The 11,085-nt window shown below is 48.2% G+C and overlaps 1 pseudogene; it reads right to left on the bottom strand.

The window, feature by feature from the left end:
• Positions 1-5,989: 5,989 nt before the first annotated feature.
• Positions 5,990-6,107, bottom strand: LOC126279197 (5S ribosomal RNA; annotated as a pseudogene).
• Between the last annotated feature and the right edge of the window lie 4,978 nt (positions 6,108-11,085).

Below are 11,085 nucleotides of genomic sequence, written 5' to 3'. Positions count from 1 at the left end.
GCGTGGATGTCACACCGTCATACAAACAGTGTATAGCGCCAGATTTTCACCCGGTGACCAAAACTGGAACTAATTTATTTTTCAGAGTAAATCGGTTTCACGTTAACGCGTTAGTGTTTCTACCAAGTTTCGTTACCGTACTATAATTACAGCCCACACTGCACATCCGTGAGTAGCTACGCTTCAATTATAACCAGCTGGTGTCTGACAGCATATACAATAAACGCTACTAGGACGTACGTGTGTGTGTGTGTGTGTGTGTGTGTGTGTGTGTGTGTGGACGTACGTGTGTGTGTGTGTGTGTGTGTGTGTGTGTGTGTGTGTGTGTGTGTGTGTGTGTGTATGTGTGCGCGCAGATGTGTGATTAGTTTCGTCTTGTTAGAATTTACATTCAGAGTCACCCTCAAAGTCCGCTTCCACAGCAAAGTGTCACTGTGGCTGACTCCCATGTGGAGGACCGAGCTTCAGTTCCCAGTGCCATCAGGGATTTTACCCTGGGAGAGGGACGAATAAGGAAGAAGGACTAGAACGGGATCTAGTCAGACTCGTAATGCCAATTGAGGAGCTTCTTGACTGAGACGTGAGGGCTCCATAGTTTGGAAAACCCAACAACGGTCGGGAGAGAGGTGAGCTGCCCCATGCCGCTCCATACCACATCCGCATGATGCCACATGTTAATGGCTGACACAACGGCCAATCAGCATCGCGCAATCCTCTAGGTCTGATTGCAGAGGTTAATCACCATCGTATCAGAGGAGAGAAGAGAGAGGAGAGAAGTTGCGATGGGCAGTGGAAGTATTCCAAATTGATCTATACATAACACTTTAAGATTAATTGAATAATTTATTTCCAAATAGAAAAGAAACTTAACTTCTTGTGCCTCCTACATGCAATTACATGTATCCACTATTCCTACTGAAATTTGGGTTCGCAGGACAGAGCGGATCAGGTTATAGTTGTGGAAAGGGGCCAAAATCAGTTACTGTCGGTTGCACAAAACATACAAACTAAATTTTCCTAAAACACTTAATCACACATGCCCGTAAAAGCATTTAAAAAACAATACAGTTGAAGATCCGAACACAAGTTATTAAAATTCCCTTGAGGAATACACACGACTGACGGCCTTAGTTACAAAATTTTACATTAAAACTCGGCTGAAGGCCACAGACTGGAGATAGAACAACTCCAGGCTTAAGGCCTGGATGACAAGAATTTCAGACAGAGAAAAAAAATATTTTCTATGTTTTAAAACAGGTGATTTTTTCAAATTTAAATTTAAAACGGCTGAAGGCCTTATCTTAAAATATTTCACGTAGACTTTGGCTGAAGGCCACATACTGAACATACAACAACTCAAGGCATAAGGCCTGAATAATAATAAGGATTTCCAGTGGGTAAAATCCCCTTTTCTTTAAAAAAATTAGTTTATGCAAGAATCTTCAAGGTTTTAATTAATAGACGGCTGAAGGCCTCGCGCAGTACTTGAGACTAAAAGAAAATTACAATCTAAAACAACAGAACAGTGGTGCTCACAAGGGAACCTCACCGTCGCACTCCTCTCAGATTTAGTTATAAGTTGGCACAGTGGATAGGTCTTGAAAACGTGAACACAGATCAATCGAGAAAACAGGGAGTAGTTGTGTGGAACTATGAAAAAAATAAGCAAAATATACAATCTGAGTAGTCTGCTGGCACGGTAGCTCAGCGTTTTTGGTCAGAGGGTTAGCTGCCCTCTGTAATAAAAAAACTGAGTTAATCGATCAACAACGAACTTAAACGGATGTCTTACGACGTCCGCCCCGAGCAGATGCAACGAACGAAATCGATCAAAAATGAAAAAAAAAAAAAAACTAGTTCCGTGGTTAGCGCGAGCAGCTGCAGAACGAAAGGTCCTTAGTGCCTTAGTGCAAGTCTTTCCTCGAGTGAAAAATTTAATTTTTTATTTTCAGACAATTATTATCTGTCCGTTATCACTTTTTTGGGAGTGATTATCACATCCACAAGAAAACCTAAATCGGGTAAGGTAGAAGAATCATTTTACGCATTCGCCAAGTGTATAAGTTAGGTGGGTCGCCAACAAATTCCTGTCATGTGTCGCACATGCCGTCACCAGTGTCGTATACAATATATCAGACGTGTTTTCCTGTGGGGGAATCGGTTGACCTATGACCTTGCGATCAAATGTTTTCGGTTCCCATTGGAAAGGCACGTTCTTTCGTCTACTAATCGCACGGTTTTGCGGTGCGGTCGCAAAACACATATACTAAACTTATTACAGTGAACAGAGACGTCAATGAACGAACGGACCGATCATAACTTCGCGAAAATAAAGAAAGTAAACTTTTCACTCGAGGGAAAACTTGAACCAAAGACCTCTCATTCCGCTGCTGCTCACACTAACCACGGGACCACGGCGTTCTTGAGCATACATTCTCCTTGATGTTACCTATCTTGCGCATGGACTACACAGTTTGTATATTTTGCTTATTTTTTTCATAGTTCCACACAACTTCTTCCTGTTTTCTCGATTGATCTGTGTTCAGTTTTTCAAGGCCTATCCACTGTACCAACTTATAACTAAATCTGAGAGGGGTGCGATGTGGAGGTTCCCTTGTCAGAAGTGCTCCAATGGTCGGCCTGAGGAGGTAACTCTAACATAAGTTTAGGTGAGACAGGTAGCCAGGTATAATACTAAATAATAGTATGCCAACCCGACCCAGGGACGGCCGAAGGACCGACCAGCAACCTTATCAATTCCCTCCCGCGACCAACAGCACGACAACGGAAAAATCAGCGAGGACGAAGATACCAGCAGCACTACGTCTTGAAAATTGGCGTATAAATACAGTCAAGGTACAATAACCACTCAAACATATGATAACACCAAAGGCTGTCAAACTACACGCGGAACTTACAGCGTCAACACGGCGAGGAAAAACACACTGCGGAACACTACGATAATGCCCTCGCAGCGGAGACTTTCTCGCTGCTGTGTCTCAACCGACCGACTGCGTACTCCAGTACGCAGACAGCATTAACATAACTGCTCAGTCTAAATTACACAAACTAGACACAGTTCCACGAAAAAACTTCCACAAGAACTCGAACAATACGTAAAAGCAATCACTGTGGAACAATCGGGACGAATGACAAGTCGACACATACAGAGAACCCGAAGCGGTCTGCGACCAAATATACGTCGTCCGATTGACCAACCAAGGTCGTCACCACTCAAGTCCTTGGCCATTGGCCACCGGACATCTCTGTAAAAGGAAGGAACCGATCCAATTCCGGCAAGATGGCCAACTGACATGACCCAGAAACGGTCAAAAGACCAAATACACGTCTCCCCGCTAAGGTCGCAGGTTCGAATCCTGCCTCGGGCATGGATGTGTGTGATGTCCTTAGGTTAGTTAGGCTTAAGTAGTTCTAAGTTCTAGGGGACTGATGACCTCAGATGTTGAGTCCCATAGTGCTCAGAGCCGTTTGAACCATTTTTGAACACGTTGCCCGATGAGGCGACCGACCTAACGACCAACCGACGGTCGTTCCCGCTCCAGTATTCTTCCGTCCGACAGTGAAGCCGGCCGCGGTGGCCGAGCGGTTCTACGCGTTACTGTCTGGAACCGCGCAGCCACTACGATCGCAGGTTCGTATCCTGCCTCGGGCATGGATGTGTGTGATGCCCTTAGGTTAGTTAGGTTTAAGTAGTTCTAAGTTCTAGTGGACTGATGACCTCAGAAGTTAAGTCCCATAGTGCTCAGAGCCATTTAAACCATTTGAACCAGATATCCCGTGACTTTTGTTACCTCACTGTAAATAAATACACTCCTGGAAATTGAAATAAGAACACCGTGAATTCATTGTCCCAGGAAGGGGAAACTTTATTGACACATTCCTGGGGTCAGATACATCACATGATCACACTGACAGAACCACAGGCACATAGACACAGGCAACAGAGCATGCACAATGTCGGCACTAGTACAGTGTATATCCACCTTTCGCAGCAATGCAGGCTGCTATTCTCCCATGGAGACGATCGTAGAGATGCTGGATGTAGTCCTGTGGAACGGCTTGCCATGCCATTTCCACCTGGCGCCTCAGTTGGACCAGCGTTCGTGCTGGACGTGCAGACCGCGTGAGACGACGCTTCATCCAGTCCCAAACATGCTCAGTGGGGGACAGATCCGGAGATCTTGCTGGCCAGGGTAGTTGACTTACACCTTCTAGAGCACGTTGGGTAGCACGGGATACATGCGGACGTGCATTGTCCTGTTGGAACAGCAAGTTCCCTTGCCGGTCTAGGAATGGTAGAACGATGGGTTCGATGACGGTTTGGATGTACCGTGCACTATTCAGTGTCCCCTCGACGATCACCAGAGGTGTACGGCCAGTGTAGGAGATCGCTCCCCACACCATGATGCCGGGTGTTGGCCCTGTGTGCCTCGGTCGTATGCAGTCCTGATTGTGGCGCTCACCTGCAAGGCGCCAAACATGCATACCACCATCATTGGCACCAAGGCAGAAGCGACTCTCATGGCTGAAGACGACACGTCTCCATTCGTCCCTCCATTCACGCCTGTCGCGACACCACTGGAGGCGGGCTGCACGATGTTGGGGCGTGAGCGGAAGACGGCCTAACGGTGTGCGGGACTGTAGACCAGCTTCATGGAGACGGTTGCGGATGGTCCTCGCCGATACCCCAGGAGCAACAGTGTCCCTAATTTGCTGGGAAGTGGCGGTGCAGTCCCCTACGGCACTGCGTAGGATCCTACGGTCTTGGCGTGCATCCGTGCGTCGCTGCGGTCCGGTCCCAGGTCGACGGGCACGTGCACCTTCCGCCGACCACTGGCGACAACATCGATGTACTGTGGAGACCTCACGCCCCACGTGTTGAGCAATTCGGCGGTACGTCCACCCGGCCTCCCGCATGCCCACTATACGCACTCGCTCAAAGTCCGTCAACTGCACATACGGTTCACGTCCACGCTGTCGCGGCATGCTACCAGTGTTAAAGACTGCGATGGAGCTCCGTATGCCACGGCAAACTGGCTGACACTGACGGCGGCGGTGCACAAATGCTGCGCAGCTAGCGCCATTCGACGGCCAACACCGCGGTTCCTGGTGTGTCCGCTGTGCTGTGCGTGTGATCATTGCTTGTACAGCCCTCTCGCAGTGTCCGGAGCAAGTATGGTGGGTCTGACACACCGGTGTCAATGTGTTCTTTTTTCCATTTCCAGGAGTGTATTACATAAAGGATTAGACAATACATTACTAAGTGCCCAAGAAAGAGCTCCTTAATGTTACCAACCTTAATATTCAATTCAAATGAACTGAACTCCAATATTGTTTCTAACCGAGCTAAAGATCTCGTCAGGGTCATCTCATATGAGACATGGTAATATTTTTGGAAAAAGAAACGACCGATCTGCAGCATAAACACAATTCTCGGCCGTCTCCACTAGTTCTCCAAAAGTAGATACAATAAAAGTTACGTGTCGCCTCAACGACAGGACTACTCTAGTTATTTTTCTGACTGCTTGTAGATGGCCGACCGGTCCCTAGACTGGCGATATCTGTGCCGTGTGGCTCGTAGTCGACACGAAAGATCCACGCCATGTGTATTGTTTCATAATGTATCCAGATTGCACTATGTCAAGAAAATTAATCCCTCTGCAACAGCCAACAGATATTCTTTTTACAGATAACAGATCTTTTGTTTCAAATTTGGCGCTGAAATCTGAGCTCCGTCGGGTGAGAAAATAAGCTAAACTAAACTCCACCCGAGCAGGCTACGAAGGCCGAATGGTACCCACCGGCCGCCCTGTCATCCTCAGCCCAAAGGCATCACTGGATGCGGATATGGAGGGGCATGTGGTCAGCACACCGCTCTCCCAGCCGTATGCCAGTTTACGAGACCGGAGCCACTACTTCTCCATGAAACAGCTCCTCAGTTTGCCTCAAGGGCTGAGTGCGCTCCGCTGGCCAACAGCGCTCGGCAGACCGGATGGTCATCCAGCCAAGTGCTAGCCCAGCCCGACAGCGCTTAACTTCGGTGATCGGACGGGAACCGATGTTACCATTGCGGCAAGGCCGTTGGCCCCACGTGAGCAAATGAACACTCTAATTTATCTGTATTAAAAAGGAATTGGTTGTGCTCTGCGAGTGAACTACAACATTTGAGAAGTTCGACACGTTTGTTGCTTCAGTGGCTTTTATCATTAAAAATAATTTGCTACGTTGTGCCTGCACTCCTGACTCCTTTCCTAACGAGATAATGTGAAGCTCCAATCCGATAACGGACGACAAAGAGGTAGCTCGATAAAAGGATTATGGGAAGAGGGTGGTATGTGTCTCATTGTTTGCACTTTGAGCTGTACATCCATCTGCTGTGATTAAAAGCTGGTTCAGATTGGTTTCAACTAGTATTTTCAGAGTATCCACAGTAGAGCAGATACAATTACACTCACCATCGTAGTGACTACCTTTTTGATTGAACCTAGATAGACAATTTGATACTCCTCTTAACAGGCCAAGGAACAACCAAGTCAGATGTTACTGAAATAATAGTTTCTCGTTCGTATGAAATATCGTTCGGGTGGTTTTCACACTCAGGTAGCGCGCATCTTCCGGCGAGACGGCGTTGTGTGCCTTATGAACAATCGAGAGCTTCTGCCTGGGCCGTCGCTTTAGGAACCCACTAACGTTTCGTCATAGGTTTTCGGCAGTATACACCTGGGAGGATAGTACATTGATTAACGGTGGAAACACGCCTCTTGCAAATGGCGTGACAACAGTACTGAAGAGACAGCTCAGAAATTAACGATCGTTTCGCCTCCATGTGACACGCTGGCGCCAGTTGAAAGTAGACAGTCTGATGATTAAGTAGGAAGTTATGCTCTGGCAGGCATACCGATGCCAGAGGCGTTTACCAAAACCGTAGAACAGTTAAAACACTCTCGAAAAATAATCGGAATGGGAGCACGAGAAACGAGCATTTTCTCGTGATTGGTTGGTTGGTTCGGGAAGGAGACCAGACAGCGTGGTCATCGGTCTCATCGGATTAGGGAAGGATGGGGAAGGAAGTCGGCCGTGCCCTTTCAGAGGAACCATCCCGGCATTTGCCTGGGATGATTTAGGTAAACCACGGAAAACCTAAATCAGGATGGCCGGACGCGGGATTGAACCGTCGTCCTCCCGCATTTGCTCATGTCTCACAGGCTAACGCCAAGACAACCCCCCACCATTAGCTGCCAATATTTGATTTGAATCTTCCTGAGAGTCATAAGACGAGAGGGCTGGAGTCGTGTGTATAATTTTTCTCTCTTCCTATAGGTCAACAAATTAGGACGAGCTCGGGTTAGCTGAGAGTCGTGTCACAGCCATAGTTACGATCCTCAGTTTTTTTATTTCAGATCTTACGTTACCAAGACTTCCTTGTTAACGTGTCTGGTGTACGTTTTTTCTGGTGCTCGTCTTGCCTCTCCTTAATACCATGGGTAACGCAATTATTTCTGTTACATCATTTAAAGTCGATTCAGTAACGTCTCTACTTAACTGTGATTTCCAGTATCTTACGGACTCACCACGCGTTCATTATTTGTAACGGAGACAGTTTAATACTTCTTGTTTTTGTTGTTATTTTGAATGAAGACGTTCGCCATGTTGCGTTTTCCTCATGTGCATAGACCTTTGTAAAATAAATAAGTGGAATCGAATTCTTCTTGATATCATTTCGATAGATTGGTTCAAATGGCGCTGAGCACTATAGGACTTCACTTCTGAGGTCAGCAGTCCCCTAGAACTTAGAACTACTTAAACCTAACTAACCTAAGGACATCACACACATCCATTCCCGAGGCAGGATTCGAACCTGCGACCGTAGCGGTCGATAGATAATTAGTACCAAGTCAGTCGAATATATATTAAATAATTCCATCAGCCATACTCATACGTGAGGGACATTGTTTCTTATTGAAATCCAATGGCACAAATCTTCTATTAAATATCAGGTAGCTGTCGAACAGCCTAGAGGTGATAGGAAATATTCCTTTGTTTTGTATTAATCATTTTGTATTAATCAGACATGTGACGACCCTTATATTTAATCATTAGTAGAAACAAATAGAAACAGCTTACTTAGTTCCTCCCCACATAGTAATCGATAGGTTCAATTAGCTCACTCTGCCAGGATGCTTAGTTTCTTTTGACATATTCGTTATCAGTAGACCACTTTCACAATATGTTTCGGCAACAAGCGACCAAATATATATTGATAAACCGAAACATGATGACCACTGCCCACCACGACGTTGCGTGCCGCCTGGTGAATCACCCAAGCGAAGATATGGGCCGCAAATGGGGAAATCCGCTAAGATAAGTGAGTTTGCCAAAGGACAGATTACTGTTACGCAAGGCCTGTAAATGAGTATCTTGAAAACGGTGAAGCTGGTCGCATGTTTATGTGCTACTGACATGGGCATCTACGGAAAGAGGTAAAAGGTCAGTGAAATTACCACTAAGCTAAATGATTGGACGTCTACGACTCTTCACAGAAAGTGGCGTTCGGAGGTGTTGTGTCTAGGAATCCTGCGTACTCGGTTCGCTAGACAAACAATCAAACAACTCGCATTAATGGGTTTTATTACAGTTAATTAAATACAGTAGTTAAGTTTGGCAATTGCACAGATGTGTCGCAAGTAAAGGGCGACATACGAAATAATCAGTCTTTGTAGTGACTGGTGATCTCTAACTGACAAAAGTATTCTCTGAACTGCTATCGAAGTTGCTATGGTTGACGCTGCTATCCAAGTCGCTAATCCTGGTCGGCCGCAGTGGCCGTGTGGTTCTAGGCGCTTTAGTCCGCAACCGTGCGACTGCTACGGTCGCGCAGGTTCGAACCCTGCCTCGAGCATGAATGTGTGTTATGTCCTTAGGTTACTTAGGTTTAAGTACACTCCTGGAAATGGAAAAAAGAACACATTGACACCGGTGTGTCAGACACACCATACTTGCTCCGGACACTGCGAGAGGGCTGTACAAGCAATGATCACACGCACAGCACAGCGGACACACCAGGAACCGCGGTGTTGGCCGTCGAATGGCGCTAGCTGCGCAGCATTTGGGCACCGCCGCCGTCAGTGTCAGCCAGTTTGCCGTCGCATACGGAGCTCCATCGCAGTCTTTAACACTGGTAGCATGCCGCGACAGCGTAGACGTGAACCGTATGTGCAGTTGACGGACTTTGAGCGAGGGCGTATAGTGGGCATGCGGGAGGCCGGGTGGACGTACCGCCGAATTGCTCAACACGTGGGGCGTGAGGTCTCCACAGTACATCGATGTTGTCGCCAGTGGTCGGCGGAAGGTGCAAGTGCCCGTTGACCTGGGACCGGACCGCAGCGACGCACGGATGCACGCCAAGACCGTAGGATCCTACGCAGTGCCGTAGGGGACCGCACCGCCACTTCCCAGCAAATTAGGGACACTGTTACTCCTGGGGTATCGGCGAGGATCATTCGCAACCGTCTCCATGAAGCTGGGCTACGGTCCCGCACACAGTTAAGCCGTCTGCCGCTCACGCCCCAACATCGTGCAGCCCGCCTCCAGTGGTGTCGCGACAGGCGTGAATGGAGGGACGAATGGAGACGTGTCGTCTTCGGCGATGAGAGTCGCTTCTGCCTTGGTGCCAATGATGGTCGTATGCGTGTTTGGCGCCGTGCAGGTGAGCGCCACAATCAGGACTGCATACGACCGAGGCACACAGGGCCAACACCCGGCATCATGGTGTGGGGAGCGATCTCCTACACTGGCCGTACACCTCTGGTGATCGTCGAGGGGACACTGAATAGTGCACGGTACATTCAAACCGTCATCGAACCCATCGTTCTACCATTCCTAGACCGGCAAGGGAACTTGCTGTTCCAACAGGACAATGCACGTCCGCATGTATCCCGTGCCACCCAACGTGCTCTAGAAGGTGTAAGTCAACTACCCTGGCCAACAAGATCTCCGGATCTGTCCCCCATTGAGCATGTGTGGGACTGGATGAAGCGTCGTCTCACGCGGTCTGCACGTCCAGCACGAACGCTGGTCCAACTGAGGCGCCAGGTGGAAATGGCATGGCAAGCCGTTCCACAGGACTACATCCAGCATCTCTACGATCGTCTCCATGGGAGAATAGCAGCCTGCATTGCTGCGAAAGGTGGATATACACTGTACTAGTGCCGACATTGTGCATGCTCTGTTGCCTGTGTCTATGTGCCTGTGGTTCTGTCAGTGTGATCATGTGATGTATCTGACCCCAGGAATGTGTCAATAAAGTTTCCCCTTCCTGGGACAATGAATTCACGGTGTTCTTATTTCAATTTCCAGGAGTGTAGTTCTAAGTTATACGGGACTAATGACTTCAGATGTTAAGTCCCATAGTGCTCAGAGCCATTTGAACCATTTGAACCGCTAAACCTGAAGCTGCTATTGAACTGGACCATCACCAGTCGGTTGCGGCGCTTATGTCCGCTTCACATATGGGTCGCTGCAGGCGCGTTGTCGTCCTGGAGGGAGGCCCGGTCAGCGTGCGATTGGCTGACTTCTTCTGGCGTGCCGGCGCTTGGCTTTACGACGAAACCGGAGGCTTTTCGGCTCTGTAAAGTAGTTAAAATGGTGATCTGTGGTATGTCTGCCGAAAGAGTACAATGCTGGTACACCCACAAGAGTCACGGAGCACACCGTTCATGGCACACTGCTGAAAATGGAGCTCCACACCAGGCAAACCGCACGTGTTCACATGTTGACCCAACGACACCACCAATTACGATTACAGTGGGTACGGGACTATGGGGATTCGACCGTCGATCGACGAAAACGTGTCGGCTCTTCGGCTAAATCACTTTTCGCGACACTAGGTCGATGGTCGTCTCCACAAACGCCACCATCGTGGTGAACGGTGCCTCGAAACGTGCAGCGCATCCCGGAGACAGTCTGGTGCGAGCAGTATTCTCCTACGGGAGACATCCTCCTGCTCTTGCATGGGACCTGTGGTACTAATCGAAGACACGGTGACAGCTGCGAACCACCTTCATC

The sequence above is a fragment of the Schistocerca gregaria genome, chromosome 6 (genome assembly GCF_023897955.1).
Source record: "Schistocerca gregaria isolate iqSchGreg1 chromosome 6, iqSchGreg1.2, whole genome shotgun sequence".
Classification (NCBI taxonomy): Eukaryota; Metazoa; Arthropoda; class Insecta; order Orthoptera; family Acrididae; genus Schistocerca; species Schistocerca gregaria.
Note: the sequence above shows the minus strand (reverse complement) of the source record. Positions and strands in the feature narration are given on the sequence as shown.